Source organism: Jaculus jaculus, chromosome 1 (assembly GCF_020740685.1).
Source record: "Jaculus jaculus isolate mJacJac1 chromosome 1, mJacJac1.mat.Y.cur, whole genome shotgun sequence".
Classification (NCBI taxonomy): Eukaryota; Metazoa; Chordata; class Mammalia; order Rodentia; family Dipodidae; genus Jaculus; species Jaculus jaculus.
Window position 1 is genome coordinate 238940141 of NC_059102.1, and position 20106 is coordinate 238960246.

The following is a 20106-nucleotide window of genomic DNA, read 5'->3' on the forward strand; positions in this document are numbered from 1 at the left end:
TCTCAAATAAATAAATTTAAAAAAAATAGAGATTTTATTTTTCTGATTACAAAGAGAAAAGTTGGGCTGGAGAGATGGCTCAGCAGTTAAGGTGCTTGCCTGCAAGGCCTAAAAGACCCCAGTTTGATTCCCCAGTACCCATAAAAAAGCCAGATACTCAAGGTGGTACAAGTGTCTGGAGTTTATTTACATTGGCTAATGGTCTTGGTGCACTAATTCTCTCTCTCTCTCTCTTTTCTCTCAATGTGCTTCTTTCTCTCTCTGTGTGTGTCTCTCAAAAAGGAATAAATAAAATATTTTTTAAAGAGAGGCAAAAATTACAGTGGAGATCATCTTACCTGAGTGGCTGCAGCTGATGTGACAATGTTGAAACAAAGCAAGCTCTCATGCCCTGTGATGACAGTAGAGAAGGGCTCAGCGCCACCTTTGGGGTTTAACTCTGCTTAATTGTAAGGAAGCATCAGAGACACTCAACTGAAAGGGCATTCTACTAAACCATAGTCCTGACCATCACGAATGTCAAGGGGAAGCTGTACCAAAAGGACGGTTCCATAATAACAAGGGTAGTGGGTGACATCTGAATTTAGGTTGGTGACTGTATTACTCAAGGTTCTCTAGAGGAACAAAATGCATAGAATGAATGTGTGTTATAAAGGGTATTTATTGGGTTAACTCATAGGATATAGGCTAGGCAGTTCAATGATGACTGGCTGTGGACTGGAAAGTCTGAGAGGCTCCATGTAGCTGGATGCCTAAGCAATCCCAATCTGGCATTGAAGGCCTGGGGGATTCCTAGGGAATCACTGGTCTTCAGATACATTGGAAGGCTGATGAAATCCAGCTCCAGTGTCCATGACGGATGGCTGAAACAGGGTAGATGCACACATGAGTTGAGTAGCAAGGATGGCCAGGCAAAAAGCATGCACCAGCATACGACAAGGGCAGCAAAGTGTAAGGCCCTGTGTTCTCTCAGGTCACCAGAAAGGTCCCCACCCTAGAAGAAGGCCTTTCCCCCTCAGTTAATCCTTCCTGGAAACATCCTCACAGATCCACCCAATAGGAATTTCTCTTACTTGATTCCTGATATGATCAGATGATAAGAGACTTTAACTGTCATATTAACTGTATCACTGTTCAACTGGACAGGATGATTGTACTATGGGCATACTGAGATAAAAGGTCATTGGATCTATAAGTGAGACATAGCAACAGCAACAGAATATAATTTATTGGTGAAGCAAGTGCATTTATGAATTTATTTACTGATTTTATAAGTTTTCCATAAATTTAACATTTTTCAAAACCCAAAATTTGTAAGGAATGTTCTGTGTGGCTTGAATGAATGTATTATTTGGGTAGGGAGAAGTAAACATGGTTGACTTATGTTCCAAGGGAGTAAACATGAAGTTGAAATTCAGGTACTCAGGCTTTATTCAGTGAGCCCTCTCCCCAGTGCCCTGCCTTATATCACATCCCTACTCTGCTACAGTCTGGGTTTGTTTCATAGATACAGCATCTGCTTTTTTCTCTGAGGTTACTAATATGATTTAAACAATATTTTCTTTTTTTAATTTTAAGTGTTTTTGGTTTTTCCAAGGCAGGGTCTTGTTCTAGGCTGACCTGGAAATCACTATGTAGTCTCAGGCTGTCCTTGGACTCACAATGATCCTCCTACCTCTGCCTCCCGAGTGCTGGGATTAAAGGCATGTGCCACTATGCCTGGCTAGCAATATTTTCTTTTGTGTTGTGCATGGCTTCAGTTTCATACAAAACCTATTTTTTGGTTTGTTGAGGTCTTTCTCTTTCATTTTAGAATATTTCCTCAAATGTCTTGTGGCCATTAGTTATAGTCCTTAAGAGAAAAGTGCTACTGAAAGAAATTTTAAATGGTTTCCTTGGAGAAGTAGAGAGGGCATGAAGAAAAGTAAGGTAGGGCTGGAGAGATTGCTTAGTGGTTAAGGCACTTGCCTGCGAAGACTAAGGACCCAGGTTCAATTCCCCCAGCACCCATGTGAGCCAGATGCATAAGGTGGCAAATGTGTTTGGAGTCTGTTTGCAATGGCTGGAGGCCCTGGTGCATCCATTCTCTCTGTCTCTAACTCTCTCTTCCCCCACCAAAAAAAAAATAATTTTTTTTAAAAAGAAGAAAACTAAGGTAATAGCTTTCTGTTTCCTTACCTCTCAGTGCTAATTTGTTTTTAATTAATTTATCATTATTTATTTGATGAAAACAAAAACAGAAAAAAATGTAGTTGAAATATCAGTCAACTATAATCCAAGCAGGTATAGGAGTAGTTATTATGGAAAACAAGTCCATCCTTTTCAATGGAGTATAGAAAGGGCAAACGATGTCAAGGAAGCCAGAACAAGACTACTGGAATGTCCACTTGGACAGTGGAGTCTCTTAGCAGGGTGGGGACTAGGCTGAGGCAGGACTGCAAAGGCCAGGGAGACACTCACTGTCCAAGGCCTGCTCACTTTGCATGACCCTGAAAGCCAATGCCTCGATTTGCATGCTGTTGGCCTGATAGCTCCCAAGCCTCACTCCCAAGCATAGAGGGTTATAGGCACAGTATCTGTAGCCAAGCATGCTTACCCAGTAGAAGGAAGAATGTACTGGGGAAAGAAAGCTCTCGAGGGCTGGAGCACAGAAAGAAGCATGAATAATGTGCAATTACTGCACTCTTCCAAAATAGGAAAGAAAATCCCAAGATAGCCCTGGCTGCACCCTCCACAAGGAGGGGTGCATGCCTGATACACAAGCATTCCCCAGGAAACAAAGGAAACAAAGAGCCATTATACCTGAATCCAAGGGGCCTCCACCAAGAAGGTATAGTGGAAATGAACCTCCACTCCACAGAGACACAAAGTGTCAAGGTACATGAGCTGAAAATACATGAGGACTTGAAAATCACCAACTCTCCTAGACTTACTGTGAGTACGTGGAAGTGAGGAGGGGGAGGATTTGGAAAACAGTTACCAACTGGACTCAACACACAGACCTAACAAACTGTTCATAAACAGACAACACACATTTGTTTTAAATATGTGTCCACTGTTTACAAAATTTAACATGTTCAACTACAAAGGGAATCTCAATATATTACCCAAAGTAGTAATCCCATAGGCTCTGTTCTATAGCTGTATGTGAGGGCATGGGGTGAGGGGGCGATGCTTGAAATGAACAATAAATGCATTGTTTCACCCTCTCCTCTTTCTCCCAAAACATTACTCCAATCACTATTTCACGATTTAAAATGCTCTTTATTATTATAAGAGAGAGAGAGAGAGGGAGAGAATTGGCACGCCAGGGCCTTCAGCCATTGCAAATGAACTCCAGATGTATGAACCGCCTTGTGCACATGTGCACAAGACAATGAACTATATAGTTACAAAAGATTTTGAAATCAACACACAATCTACTATGCACAACCAAAACAATGCAGAGGATAATTCATAGATGAAAACAAGTTCTGGGAAATGGAAAGAATAAATCAACCAGGCATGTAGTCAACACACCAAGGGAAAGGGTGGTCATACAAGCAAAAACAATGCAAAATAATTAATAATTATTAATAATAATTTATATTAATGTCATATTATAAAAATATTAATAATTAAGACATGGCACCATGGACTGAACAAACAGAAGCAGGAAGGCCACCATCCTCTTCCCTCCTTTTCTTCCCTGAAGTAGACCCCAACTTAGGAAGATCATTCTCTGATCTTCCCCCTCCTGTCCCTCTTGAACCCTTTCATGTATCCTACACTATACCTAGAGGGACAGAAGGTCCCACATAATTGCCAAGTTGCCCATGTTTTATCACCAGTATATTTCCTTCCTAATTCTGGACACTTCACCAAACCCAAGCATAGTACACAGTTTCCATGTTTCTGAAGTTTCATTTATGAAGGCTCTTGTATCACAAAAAAAACTATGAAGAAAGAAATGTGTATGCTTTTCACTTATCAACTACTCTTGGCCATAAATCTTGAAGATGAGCGATGAAAAGATTATTCTTTTCTTCCATACTGAACAAAGGGAAGAGAGCAAACAAGATATCGAGAAAATCAAACAGTTTTAAATGAAAAGGACAACAAAATAAAGCTCTGAAAAGTGTGGAAGAGAAAAGGAATGTAGAAACCAAAAGAACTTACATTTGGACTGAGTGGATACAATCACAGATATAGAGGATATTTTTAAATAAAAATATTATGTACTGTTGGGCATAGCGGCATGCACCTTTAATCCCAATGCTTGGGAAGCAGAGATAGGAAGATTGCTGTGAGTTCAAGGCCAGCCTGAGAGTACACAGTGAATTCCTGGTCACCAGGACTAAAGTAAGACCCTACCTTGAAAAAATGGAACAAAATTACAACAATAAATGTGTATATATAATTAGATCTTGCCAAAGATACGTTGTAAAACTTAAGTAAAATAGTTCATTTTAGGAAAACATAAAATATTTACAAAATAAACAAGTATTTACTTCCTTCTCCAAAGATGAAGCTCATATACATTCATTCAGGTATACGTGTTATCTATTACTGAAAGATACACTTAGAATTCAGGATTAGAATGATATGATGTCCTACCATAAATTAATCAGGATGTTAAATTTATCTTAAATCAAATATCCTCCAGAAATTTCAAAATGGAATTTACAAAAATTCTAATGCTCATCTGAAAAAGTAAACAGGTGAGAAATTAAAATTTCTTTTGAGAAGATTTGCCTGAATAGATAACCAAAACCACTCTCAACAATTCTAGATTCAGAAATCCTTTTTCCAAAGTTGTTCAGGGGTTGCTACCAGTAGTTGCCTGAAGCACTGTAGAGAAGGGAGTAGAAAGCGGCTATTTGATTTTTCCTTTTACCTTAGTATTGGCCTGTTTTTTTGTTTTTGTTTTTTTTTCTTTCGAGGTAAGGTTTCACTCTAGCCCAGGCTGTCCAGGAATTCACTTTGTAATCTCAGGGTGGCCTCAAATTCATGGCAATCCTCCTACCTCTGCCTCCCAAGTGCTGGAATTAAAGGTGTGTGCTTACCACGCCCGGCTCAGGCTTTTGGTTTTGTGAGTTTGTGTTTGTGTGTGAGAGAGAGACACATGCATGTGGAAGCATGTGTAGTTCCCAAGGCACTGCTCACTTTGCTTGATACAGGGTCTCTCATTAGCCTGGAACTTGCCAAGCAGCCTAGACAGTTTGCAGGCCTCTAGGGACCTGTTTCCATCTCTTCAGCCCTGGGACTTAAAAACTCCACGCCCCACATTTTTTTACATGGGTTGTGGGAATGGAATTCAGGTTCACATGCTTACAAAGCAAGCACTTTCCACTTTTCCTACTGAACTATCTTAACTTTTTTTGTCCTTCACTTGTTTTGGAATAGGTCTTACTCTGTAGCTCAGACTGGCCTCATTGCATTCCTCCTGCCTCAGCCTCGCCATGTGCTGGGAGCATAGATGTGAACCACCACGGGCAGCTTGAGTAGTGTTCCATTAGTACTGTAATGTGTTGGAAATTTGTTACAAGCTTGCCATGCTTCCAAACAAGTGCCTGGTCTTACAGACCAGAAAGCTGATTGGGTCTCTGGCAGGAATAAGGTATGGGCCAAGCTCTGTTCTCTTCCCTAGGCTCCAGAGACTTCCTCAGCTGCCCACAGGCCTTGGCATGGGGACATGTTCCTTGAGATGCAAAGCCAGCAGGGCTCCGTTGAGTCTTCCTTACTTTGTGTCCCTCACGCCACCTCCCCTGCCGCCCTTGTCCACATTTAATGATTCTAGTGATTACACTAGGTTCACCTCAGTAATCCCACATAATCTTCCAGGTTTAAAGTCACCCAATTGGTGGCATTCATTCCATCGGTAACCTTAATTCCCCTTTGCCATCTGATGTAACAAACCCCACGGTTCTGTTTGTTTTGTTGAAACAGACTTTCCCTCCAAAGCATAGGCTGGCCTGAATTTTATCTTCCTCCTCCCTCCATCCTGAGTGCTGGGATCATAGTCTGCACCATCACACCTGGCACACATGCACACATACATCCTTTATCCTTAGGTAAAGGAATATTTCAAACCACAGGAACAATATGGATAGTAAGGACAATTTGTAAGAGATGGAGATGTAACTGAAGATGTTACTGGACACTAAAGGTTTGATCCTGATTCACACCATACACATAATAAATCCCATATGGGTTAAAGATTGAAAACTTGTAAAAAAAAAAAAAAACACCTAAAGTAGTAGAACAAGATGTAGGAAAACCTATTTGTACTGTTGGGATGATGAGAGGCTTCCTCATACCTCAGTCTACAGAGTAACCCTGAGTAATACCAACATAAAACACCGTGAGAAGACAGGCAATAGACTGAGGAAAGACCAAACACACTTGATTATGTATAACAAAGGCAGCCAGGCCAGGCCTCATGGCATAGGCCTGTCGTTCCAGCTACTGGGGAGGCTGAGAGAGGAGAATCACATGGTTAAGCCTTGCTAAGACCATCTCAAAGGGAAAAAAAAAATGTATACAGGCTATAGCTCAGTGAGGAAGGCCCTGGGTTCAATCCCCAGCACTGTGAAAAACAAGCAGGGATAGAGGGATGCACAGTGGTTAAAGACTTTTCCTTGCAAGCCTGACAGCTCAGGTTTAAGTCCCCAGTACCCAGATACACAAAGTGACACATACATCTGGTTTGTTTGCAATGGCAGGAGGTCCTGACACACCCATACTTACTTTCTCTTTCTTAAACACATTAAAATATTTAAAAAACAAACAAATATCAAGACAGCCAGTAGCATAACAGTCAAGCCTGATAAGGATACAAAACTATAGGAAAATGACAAGACGTGAACAGGTCAGTTCTCAGAGGATGAAATGAATTTGGGAAACCATATTTAAACTTACTAATAAGGAGAGGTAAATGAGAGAAAACAGATATTTCTGTAGGCCTAAAATAGTAGCTGAGAGCACAGAGTCTAAGTTCCAAACCTTGTGGTCTGAGCTCAGACCCTGACTATTCACCATGTATCCTTGCAGAAGTAAAACCTCTTTGTACTTCAGTTTCCCAAATGAGTAACAGAGTAATAATATACCTGAATTCTTATTGTAAAGATGTAATGAGTTACCACAGAGTGCTTTGAGTAATGCTTGGTATCGAGTAATCACTGGATATATAGTGACTCACTATCTTTTTATATGTATAGAGTACCATACTCACACATTATATACTCACACACATTGGAAAAAGCAATATCACATCATTCGCTGGTGCAAAAAAAAAAAAAAGTATTAGTTTGAATGACATTGATAGACAACAGATAAAAATACTCTGTACCTGCAAGATACGAAATAACAATTAGCTGTTAAAAAGCACAAAAGTGCCAGGTATGGTGGCACATACCTTTAATCCCACCATTCGGGAAGGCAGAGGTAGGAGAACTGCTGTGAGTTCAAGGTTAGCGTGACACTACATAGGGAATTCCAGATCAGCCTGGGCTAGAGCAAGATCCTAAGCACAAATGGGCTGGAGAGATGGCTCAATGGTTAAAGGTACTGGATTGCAAAACCTGACAGCTTGACCTCAGTTTCCCAGTATCCATGTAAAGGCAGGTGCTCAAAGTGGCACATGTGTCTGGAGTTTGTTTATAGTGGCAAGAGGCACTGGTATCCCTATTCTCTCTCTCCCTTTCTCCCCCACCTCTCTGCATGCAAATAAATAATAAAATTTTTTAAAAAGTACAAACATGCCAGGTTTGGTGGCCTTTAATCCCAGCACTGGGGAGGCAGAGGCAGGAGAATTGCTGTTAAGTTCGAGGCTACCCAGAGACTATATAGTGAATTGCAGGTCAGCCTGGGCTCGAGCAATACCCTGCCTTGAAAAACAAAACACACACACACACAAATATGTGCCTCCTAACTACAAATGATTGGGCTTCCATGTGAGTAGGAATAAAACTCAGTAGCAGCGACCAGTAAGAAAGGAGATATAAAGAGAATAGAAAGGGAGAGGGACTTAAGAGGATGGTATTGCATATATGTAAGTAGAACAGATTAATGGGGGGTGAAAAGGCCTAAGTGAGGTCAGGAGAAAGGAAAGACGGAGAGAGGGCCAATCAAAATCTATGAGGACATAAATAAGTCACATGGAAACTTAATTTTTTGGACAATGGAACACTCAGAAGCCATACATTGTTACTAGACAATTTCCAGTGTCAGGGATGGGATACCTTCTAGTGAGTTGTTGGCCAGGGAGGTCCCTGATGCCCCCAAAACATTACAGGCCATTGCCAAGGCTCTTGGTCTCCCACCAGGAAATAATGGTAAGACTCTATTGCTGAAGATTCCATATACTTGGGCTGAAAGGTCACTGAGACATCCTGCTGGAGCTGAGCTGAAAACCTCCTCCATGTATACCAGCTGACAGAAAGTTGGAAAAAGCCATGTTGCATGCAGTTCAATGGGAGAGAGAATAGTCACCATGAAGATATTCGACAGTGAACACTGCAAGCCTTATATTTGGCCAGACAGGCCAAATGAACCAATGGGTACAATAGTGGCATGTCTGTTATGGGGGAAACAAACCACCCTCTAATTTGACTGTAGGCCTGTTCCATGGGAGGGAATAAATATATCCTTGATACTGAAAACCTACAACAGGGGTAGTCATGAGCCCTAGGGGTGTAACATCTGCTGCTGTCTGGCTAAATGTATATACTATGCTCACCAAACGGTCCAGTAAGCACTTCTCTTAATGTTCATACCCATATGTTCATGCTACTTTCACTTTTGGTTAGAGTAGCTTCTCTTTTCAGATGACATTGACCTTGGGATGACTCAGAAGGCACCATGGCACTGAGAAGAAGTGAGAGAAGAGTGCTCAGCATTGAAATATCTCTATCACACCTTCCAAGGTTCAGGGTCCATTGTGGAAGAGGTGGCAGAAAAAATGTAAGAGCCAAAGGAAGGGTAGGACTCCTTACAATGTGTTCCTCCAGACACCAAATGGCCTGGATATCCATGACCTCACAGTGTCTGACACTACATAGACAAGATCACCATAATAGGAGGAAAAGATCATGACATCAAAATAAAAGAGAGACTGATTGAGAGGGGGAGGATATATGATGGAGAGTAGAGTTTCAAAGAGAAAAGTGGGGGGGGGGGAGGGAATTACCATGGGATATTGTTTACGATTATGGAAGTTGTCAATAAAGTTTTTAAAAAAGTATAAATGTGATATGGGGCACCAATGTAGGAGAAGTCCATGATAAATTAAGTGTTGTGGGGGGCGGATGGTTTCATTGAAATGTCCCTCATAGGCTCATGTATTTTAAATATTTGTTCCCCAGTTGGTGGCAATTTAGGGAAAGTTGTGGGGTCTTTAGAAGGTAGAGCCTTGCTGGAGGAAGAGTGTCATTGAGACCCAGCTTTGATGTTTATTTGTTTAGCCCACAGAGTGTTCAGCACTAGGTCACTCAGACTACTTCCTCTTGAATTACTTCCTTCCTGCTGCCTAGACAAGAGGTGATACTCTGCCTGTTTTGCTATGCTTTCACTGCAAAGATGAAACTGGAAGCTCAAATAAGCTCTTTCCTTCTGTACACTTTAAGTCAGGTGCTTTGTCCCTTCAATGAGAAGGTATCTGCTATGGGGGGGGGTGGGAGTGGGCAAGAAGACTGCTATAAAATCATGTTCATTAAAATGTGCTATATGCAATATATGTTTGTCAACCGAATATGTGAGTGCATGATATCCAAAACATACAAAGGACTCTGTTGAACTATCAGCAAAGGTAACCAACAGGCAGGGAACAGTACTAGGAATAGGTCAAAGGAGAGTTTATCATACAAAGTACATGTCTTCCCTCTTTATTTTCTTTTAAAATATACACATATTGCTTTTGGAAACTGCTTTCAAAACAAATAAGAAATCACGATTAATTAGAATGAATTATCAAAACATGGACACAGGAACAATGGTTATCAGAGAAAACCTGTGACATTAACTTAGATTTTTTTTTAAAAGAAAAGACAGAATGACTAGTAAAGGAATTCATCTAGTCATGTTTCAAAGATTGTCAGTTTAGGTACAGGCTCTTCAAATTCTGTATATGTGGCCTAAGAATGTCAGTCATACATCTTTTAATGACAAACATTCTATAATAAGTACCTCCACTCATTGTTTCCAATATATATAATATTTTGTAAGTTTTACTTCTCTGGGAAAGTAATGTTTGCACATTCAAAGCCAGGCCCTCCTATATTACTTAGGTGATATAAACAAATTACAATAAGGCCGAGCTAAGCCAGTTGTGTTTATCAACCTGATCCCCTCTGAAAATGAGAAGCAAAGTCAAATACCCTTTAATACTATTTATTAGTGCAGTAATATAATACATTTTGACAAGTTGAACAGTTTTAACGGGCAGCTGTTAAAATCTCTACAGGGCCTGTTTAGAATGAAAACATGAGTGAGAGACAGCTCTATAAACTGGGTTTTAAGAACAGCTCAGCCCTCAACTATATCCTAACCAAGTACTTTTATCCAGCTAATTTACGGAGTGAATCCCTTAGGGTCTGAAGCCGTCTACCACCGCAGCTCATTAGAGCCGAGTATCCAACTTTTCTCACTGTAGCACTGGAAGCAAGAATGCCTAAAATGTAATTAAACTTAAAACAAACAAGATCTTTATTTTTTGACAGTCCCACTATTTTTAAACTGACAAAGACACGAACTTATATAGGATTATTTAGAAAGCATTATGCATTTCAGCCACTTATGGCAAGACATTTGCCCAACTGTTCATCCTGCTTGCAATTAGAAATCTAAATACTTGGGCAATGGGTTTCTATTGGGAATTAAACTTGCAGATCTCTTACAAACGAGTAATGTGGTAAGACTTGCTGTCCAATGAGGTGTCTTATTGAAATATCCCAGGCCGTTTCGCTTGTCACAGCTGTCCTTTCAGCCGCTTGCACTCACAGTGTATAGCTTTCATTACGAAAATAGAAATTTGTGTCCTAAGTGCTGTTACATTACTAATGCTAAATATTTAATTCCCTGGGGTTCCAATTATGGTTGAGCGCTGGCAACACGGATTCCACTTTTTAATAACAACTGTAAAAGCAATTTGAGCATTTTTCAATTAATTAAATACATAGTGAATGAGTAACCTCTTGTCATTTTGCCCTCCAGGACCTGAGCTAATTGGTATAGAATAAAATGTTTTGAAAATTAACTGATATTCTGGCCTGCACACTGTTATACCATTAAATTACAGTTTGTACAATGAAGTTTGCCTCTGATACTTACACTCCACCCCTCCTGCAGACGGGAGAAAGTACCTGCCTTTTATGTACTTAACGGTGGTTCCAATTACGGCCAAGTTGAAAGTCAAGTCCAGTCTCCCTAAACACCAATAAATATCAGTAATATTTTGCATTGTGTACAGAGAAGCGTGGCACATTTCAACATAGGAAAGTTCCCCAGATTTCATAATAATTTTTTCTTACAATCTTGTTTAAATATTTTGAAAAATTCAAAAGATTTATATGAGCTGAAGAGAAATCAAAGTATGCTTAAACATTTTGAAAGTTTGCCCAAAAGAATACCTTACATTAATTATATTCATACACAAAAGCTCAAACCTAAATTTTAGATTTTTTTTCACAAGAGAAAGTTGTGAATGCCTGGGAAAGTCCTCCTTTTTTCAAAATACTTTCTTGCAGTTTCTTGTTTCACTATATAACAACGTTATAAATAAGTTCCAAGCTGCTATCTCAGCTGAAGAGATGAATCATAAAAGCAGATGTCACATCTTTAAATGAACCTTTTTCTGAAGTACAATGAAACACGATTCAAGAGCCCATCTCCTTGTAGAAAAACGTCGCTGACAGGTGTTCCTCCGGCTCTGGGTCTTGATTGGCCATAATCTGAAATCCATGCTCAGAAAGCGAATGCCTTCTCAGCAGCTGTCTGTCTAGTAGAGATGATCCCCTAAACAGGTTTCACTGAATTAGGAGTCTCCATAGAAGCATTACAGTGCAGGGAGGAAGGCACAGAAAGTGAAATTAATCACTCTGGGAGAGAGGGAAAAAATAATAGGGAAAATTTAATCACTTCCATACCAATTTTTAGGGTTTAAATCTTTAATATTTCTAAGATTATAGTAACATCTTTGAGAAATGAATCTTAATTACAGGATTAGCATGGTAGTACCAGTCAGTTAATATAAATAGATCAGTCTAAATTGCTGATCTTTTTTAGTCTAAAGTGGATAATGAGGACTTTTCAGAATTCTGGGGTTGAGTTGACGTCTCAGGAAGCAATGTCAGGACCAGTAGTGAATACACACGTCCACATAGAAATGATAAGAAAAATGTAAGTCTGCTGAAGGTTTATTGGAGTATTAATCTATGTGGAATGTAGCAATGGTCTAATATACCACTGGCTTAATATAGTCTATCATGAACAATTCTTTGAAGGATTTTGTGTGTGTGTGTGTGTGTGTGTGTGTGTGTGTGTTGGGGATCATTAACACTTCTTAAAACAATAAACCATGGAATTTGGAATGATAGGTCAAATACATGTATACAAATTATTATTTCCAAAGGACATTTTTTTTTTCTAGTCCCCCCAAGCAGCTATATTTTGAAATTGGGAAGTAAAGAGAACGTCTATTTTCAATGGAAGTGGTTCAGATACTATTTGTCATACAAAAGGTGTCAGGGGAGAGGGGGTGGCTTGAGACATGACTCTGGATAAACAGTTTGCTGCCCGAGTGTGAGTACCTGAGTTTAGGTCCCCAGAATCTGCATAAAAACACTGGACACCAGCAGGTGTGTGCAATCCTAACATGTCTATGGCAAGATGAGAGGTAGAGATAGAAGAAACTGCTAGAAGATTGTAGACCAACTAGCCTGACAAACAGAACTGTAAACACGAGACTCTGCCTTAAATGGGGTAGAAGGTAAGGACCAACACCCGAAGTGACCCTGGAGCATGGGCCTGTATTCATACACATGAACATACAAACACATATACACCATACACTTTCATACTTACCAAATAAAAAAATGAATGAATGGATGAATAAATAAATAAATATATCAGGGCTGGGGAGATAGTTCAGTAGTAGAATGTTTGCCTTATATATATGAGGCCCTGGGTCCAATTGCCAAAAGGAAGAAAGGAAGGAAGGGAGAGAGGGAAGGAGAAAAGAAGGAAGAGGAAAAGGGAAAGGAAGGGGAAGGGAAAGGAAACGGAAGACAAGGAAGGAGCAAAGAGGAAGGGAAGGAAAAGTTCATAATTTATTCCCAAATACTATGTACACAGATTTGGAGTGTAATAATTGTATTAAAATGACTATAGAAGGCCAAGGCTGAATATGGTGGTGTGTGCCTGTGATCCCAGCATTGGGGAAATAGAGGTAAGAGGACCTCAAATGGAAGTCCAGCACAGGCAACAGAGCAAGATCCTCTCTCAAAACAAGAAACAAATAGCCAAGACACAACTAACTAAAATAATACTTAGTTCTCAAAAAGCACTGGACCATTATCTTCAGTAATAATTAAAGTCACTATATTTAGTTACCCATGTTCCAAATTTATTTGTACTCAGCTGGCCAGTTGGGAGTTGGTCATTAGATCTCACAAGGGCAATCTTCTGCCCTGTCTCACAGCCGTGGGAGGATGAGACATCTCCCCTTGGGATCACATATCCTGGGATCAAGTTCCCTCCCTTCCCTCTCCCAGTGTGACCCAATACTCCCTGTGCACAGAGAGCTTGGCAGCAGGATCTCATGGTCAGACTAGGTCTTGCCTATTACTCCTCCATGTGAGTACTTAGGACTCATGGAGAAGCTCTACTGTCCCTGAAAGCAGAGGAGCTAGGCCCAAACCTGAGTGGTAGCAGTGAGGTGACCTTGGAGGAGTCTTCTGAAGTCTGGGCACATCTGTTCTCCTCACTCTGATATGGGGACATGCAATCACTGCATGTACTGAAGAGTCTGGAGCTGACTCAGCAGGACAACATGAGGTCCCAAGTGGTGAAAGGTTCCTTGCTGGCCTGCTCAACTCTTCATGGTGACTGGGCCAAGAACCTATATCTAGTGGAAACAAAACTATACATAATGCTGCCATCACAATGTGCATAGCAGAAAGCAAATTCAGAATCACCATGAGCTTTACAGAAGCTTATTTTTTTTTTTAATTAAGGGTTTAACTTTAGTCCCAATAGAGTACAAGTCAAAAGAAGGCATGCTTGGGGTTTGTCAGAAAAGTAATATAACTAGAAATGTGGCTCCATGGTAAAACTGTTGCCTCACGTGTCTAAGGCCCATTGTTCCATCATTAATTTCCCAAAGAAAATGACAGGGAAGGGAATGAGTACAACAGTATCACAATGGAAGCAGGCATTGTTTAATCAATTATGAATTTGAAGTGAAGTCTATTTCAAACGTAATGTTTTTATTGTAGAGTATGTGCAACTAGTTCCCCTAAGCCAGAGGCTTAAAGCTCAGCGTACCCTCCCCTGGCTGGAATGGGCTTTGCAGAGTTCTGGGACCCTGAGAAGGATGGGTAGGGAGGATCAGGACAGGTTCTCACCCTTCCACCAGAGAATGCCACATTGGCATGGAAACCTTCTCAGGGAGCAGAAGGTGCTGGGAAATGCAGAGGCTGGCTGTGAGTGGCTTGTGGACACCTGTTCTCCCCCTGGCTAACAAATTCCATCACCAGGCCTCCCATGCCACAGAAGCTTAGAGAAGTAGTTTGGAGGCAGAAGGAGATCCACAGGAAAGAAATACAGTAAGAAATACAGCTGGCAGCAATGGGAAGGGGGACAGATCTACTTTGAGAAATGCCAAGGAGAACTAAACCAAAACAACACACAAACCAAAGAGGCAAACTAATGAGAACTGAGCTGTATAGTACAACTCTCCCATCAATGTTAATGAGGAGCAATGCATTGTTTATGAGATGAGAGGTAAAATTTGGGCCCATCTTAGAAAGATCTCCAACACAGTTAATGCTAATTCTTAAACTTGGCTTTCTTGAACAACCCTCTCCCTGAGGGCTGCAGATCACTGGTTTTATTGTACTTAGATAGTTTTATGGTTAATGTACTGCAGTATAAATAAATATAGCTTAGCCTAAGCGTCTCCACTGAAAATATGTATGCCATAAAATGACAAATAAAATAGGTCAATAACTAAATCCATAGTAAATAGCTCAAGCATAACCATGCATAGCATTAGAATCAACTAAGGTAAACCTGGTTCTCTTCAAAATCAGCCATTTTTTCATAATGGTCTTCCAAAATTAAAAAAAAAAAATTCTAAACTAAATGTCCAAGATAAAAAAGGTAAATAGTGAGAAAAGAGGGATGAAATTATGAACTCATACACACTATACAGGTAAGAAAAGAGGCTCTAAGAAAGCAAACACACTGGCATCTGTATGGTGATGTTATGCTACACACCATTTAGATACAATTTTACATCATTAAACACATAGTAGGTGCCTAGTAAGTTGTCTCTGAGCAGGCATATAATTTACAAATTGCTTAAATGTCTGGTAAAATAAAAGATATCAGGTATATTAACATCTCTTGGGACTATGTAGAGATTAAGAATATAAAGCAAGTGAAGAAAAAAGGTCTAAAAACTTAAACCCCTTAATGTCTACAACGCACATGACTATATGACTGACGCACATGGTAGCAGGGCGGCCGGATGATGATGTCTTGCTTTGGTTGGGTTTTGTAGGAGTTTTCAAATGCTCAGGAGATGACAAGGGAAGTCACTGGCATCCCACCTTCAGAGATCCCCTCAGCCCTAGCTCCATATTTAAGACAGGCTGGCAAAAAATATCCTTATTTATGGCTTCGGGTAAACAGGGTGGCCTCCATAATGCCCACTGGAGGCATAGCTGGTGGCAACAGGCACATACATCTTCAGCAAGCCTTCTTCACAACTTTGCTTGGTGCTGCTCATGTCAGGGCCTTAAGTGGTTCAGTTCTTTTGGGTTTTGATTAGCATAGTGTCATAGTGTGCACCTAAAATGTTCCCCAAAGGCCTATGATCCCCAGAGAGTTATATTGGAAGGTAGGTGGTAGAGTCTGTGAGAAGTGGGGCCAGAGATCATTCTGTGTGCCCTTGAGGTGATGTAGCAGCTCCCTTCTTCTCCTTTCACGCCTTGCTATGAGAGGAGGGCTTTGTCCTTTTTGGTACTCCCACCTTCCTGATCACCACAGACCCTGTGGCCACAAGCCAACTGACCAGACTGCAACCCACACAACTGGGAGCCAAAACAAATCTACTCTCAGCTGAGAGTGGCGGCACACACCTTTAATCCTGGAAGGCCAACATAGTAGGATCACTGTGAGTTCAAAGCCAACCTGAGAGACCACAGAGTGGTTGCCCTGGGCTAGAGTGCGACTGTACCTCAACAAAAGTATTAATAAAATAATTTTTTTAAAAAAAATCTATTCTCTTTTAATTGATCACCTCAGGTATTTGTTTCAATAGCAGAAAGCTGACTAGCACTAGTACACACAGCTGTTTGGTTTGGGCATTCTGTAGATGGTAGAGGGCCTCAGGAGAAACAAGCATGCTTGTCTCCCATATCTAATGACTCGGTGGTTTCTGCATTGTTATACCACCTTTCACTCACACATCTGTAACCCTGGCATTTGACCGGGCCATCCTAATCAGCTAGCCATGCCTTGTACGTGGTCACCATTCCAGGCACAGAGATGTTTCAGTCCCACGAGGTTCCTCCTGAGAATTTCCTATGTCCATCTCCTGAGAAGGTGGGTTCGAGATGTCAGAACTGTGGGGGCTCAGGAATGTCATGTACCTTCCTTTGTCTCCACCAACAAAGGACATTTCAAGCCTTTGCACCAACTGTAGTTTAGGTATAGGTTATTCATTCTTCATGCTATCTGGGGGAGACAAGATGTGAAGATTTTGGAGCTATGGTGGTTTGATTCAGGTGTTCCCCATAAACTTAGGTGTTCTGAATGCTAGGTTCCCAACTGATAGAGATTTAGGAATAAACACCTCCTGGAGACAGTTTATTGTTGGGGGCGGGCTTATGGGTGTCACAGCCAGTTTCCCCAAGTCTGTGTCTGGCACACTCTCCTGTTGCTATTGTCCACCTTATGTTGCGGGGGTGATGTCCACCCACTGCTCATGCCATCCTTTTTCCCTGCCACCATGGAGCTTCCCCTTGAGTCTGTAAACCAAAATAAACCTTTTTCCCCAAGAGCTGTCCTTGTTCAGGTGATTTCTGGCAGCAGCAAAGTTGAGTGGAACCATTGTTGCTAGACACCTGACTGTGGCTTTTGGAGCTGGTTTTCAAGAGGAATGTGGAAGGATATGAAACCTTGGCCTAAGAGATGTCTTGCAGTGCTTAAATACAGCTTGATGGACTGTTCTGGTCAGAGTTGAAAGACCTGACTGCAGTAAGAACTATAGACTGTGAGGTTTGGCTTATGAGGGTGAGAAAGAGCTTTGTTTGGACTGGGCTAGAAACAGTTGGTGTGGGAAGCTTGTTCTTATGCCCATATCCTGAGAAGTTGTGCAGGGTTGCTTTGCATAGAAATGAACTGGTGTGAGCAGAGGGATATGACAGAAAAAAATGAAACCTCTGGGCTGACAACTTCTGCCCGTTCATCTGCAATTGGATGAAATATTACAACCATTGAGACTGGGCTGGCTGACCTGCATTGGGACAACAGAAAAAATGCAGTCTTTTAGAGGGGCCTGAGTGCTCAATGAGTGTCCTGTTCTTCAAAGTCTGCTTTATTCCCCCCTGGATGAACAAATTAGCACCCACCTAGTATTATGAAATGCAGGAAAGAGAGGGTCATTGAGTTTGCAACATGGTCTTGTGTTTTGGAAATGGCTATGAGCAATATGAAGCAGGTTTGCTGGTTGTCTGCATGGAGACCCAATGGAGACGTGAGGATGGACTGTGGGTTGCAGTGGAGACCCAGTAGAGATGCTGGAACCACAAGATGGCTGCTAAGGAGAGCTGCTGGCCCCAGATGTTTTCTGGGACTATGAGTAGTCTATCTAGAGGGGTGGAATTGGAACTCCGGAGATTTGTTACTAGTTAGACTTATCAGACCTGGAGATTTGTCACTGACTAGAGTTGGACTTGGAGCTACAGAGTTTGATGTGTCCCTCCTTATTTTAAATCTTGTATTAGTTGAATATTTCTTTGCTGTGCCCGGTGCCATCTTTTGCAGTGTGAATGTTTATTCTGTGCCACTATGGGTTTTTTTTTGGTATTATGGCTCAGTTAAAAGACCTTGGATTATGGGGATGTTTAAACATTAGGATTGATAAAAAGAAAAAACACAGGGACTTGTTAAAGTTGGACTGAATGCATTGCATTTTACATCATGTAGAGTTATCAGTTTATGGAGGCCAGGGATAGAATGTGGTGGTTTGATTCAGGTGTCCTATAAATGTAGGTGATCTGAAGGCCAGGTTCCCTCCTGGAGGAGGCAGTTTATTGCTGGAGACAGGCTTATGGATATTATAGCCAGTGTCCCCTTGCCAGTGTTGTCCACCTGATGTTGGCCTGGAGGTGACGTCCACCCTCTTCTCATGCCATCATTTTCCATCATAGAGCTTCCCCTCAAGTATGTAAGCCAAAATAAACCATTTTTTCCATCACAAGGTGCTCTAGGTTGGGTGATTTTTGCCAGCAATGCAAACCTGACTGCAACAGGAGCTAGCTTCAAATGAGAACCTAGTGAGGCCCCTGACAGGTAACCAGGTGAAGCACAGGAAGGAGACCACTCACTCTCCTTTAGAATCAAGCCTACAGCCTGTTTCTGCCACAGAACTAGAACACTTTTAAAAAAGTGTCACTAGAACAGTTACACCCCTGTGTATGGCTGTGTTTGCATGACAACAACTAAGTTGTTGCAGGAGAGATCACATATCCCAGAAAGCCCTATGCTCACTGTCTGGCTCTTTCTAGAAAATGTTAGCTGACCCCTGCTCTGGTGTGTCCTGAACAATTCCAGCAAAGCCGCCTCCATCCTCAAAGCAACTTGCTAACCCTGACCTTCAACCTAGGCTTCCGTCATCCTTCCCACCACAGTCCTCAGAGACTGGGATGCTGGCTCAAGTGATGACTGGTAATGTCTCCTATTTAGAGGTGTAAGACACATCCCTCTTTACAGGTGTGAAATGTGAAATGAAGAAAGGCACACACTAACAGTGAAGCAGCAAGAAACTTTATTAAGACCAAAGTGACAATAGAGGTTTGAATGCACTCTAAAGAACAGTAGCAGGCCATTCAAGTGGAGGATACTCAAGGGTCCTGGGGTTACTGCCCCAGGGAATCTTTTTTTTTTTTTTTTTTTTTTTTTTTGGTTTTTCGAGGTAGGGTCTCACTCTAGCCCAGGAGGCTGACCTGGAATTCACTATGAAGTCTCAGGGTGACCTCGAACTCACAGCGATCCTCCTACCTCTGCCTCCCAAGTGCTGGGATTAAAGGCGTGCACCACCACGCCCAGCCCAGGGAATCTTTTTAATGAGTTCATGAGAAGGAGGGTTCAGTGATCAGGAACATAGTTTGGGTGGTTCTCTGGTTTGATTGACAGGTTTGTGAAATATAGCCTTTTCTGTACTGTACATGTTCCTTCTCATGATGCATCTGATTGTAATCATGTATACAGCCAGTTCTGCATAGGCATAAGGTATGTGGTGGTAAACAGGAGTTTCTTCCTAAAAGTTCATTTAGTAGACACAAGATATCTTTTTGAACATGCATGGAAAACCAGTTTTAGCTAAACAGTTCCCTGCAGGCTTTTATTTTTGGCTCTTTTTTTTTTTTAATTTGAAAGCAACAGACAGAGAGAAAGAAGCAAAGAGAGATAGAATGGGTGCACCAGGGCTTCCAGCCACTGCAAATGAACTCCAGACACGTACGACCCCCTGTGCATCTGGCTAACGTGGGTCCTGGGAAATCAAGCCTTGAACCAGGGTCCTTGGGTTTCACAGGCAAGCACTTAACTGCTAAGCCATCTCTCCAGCCCTCCCTGCAGTTTTGATCCTGGATATATCTAAGAATAAATTTGAATAGAAAC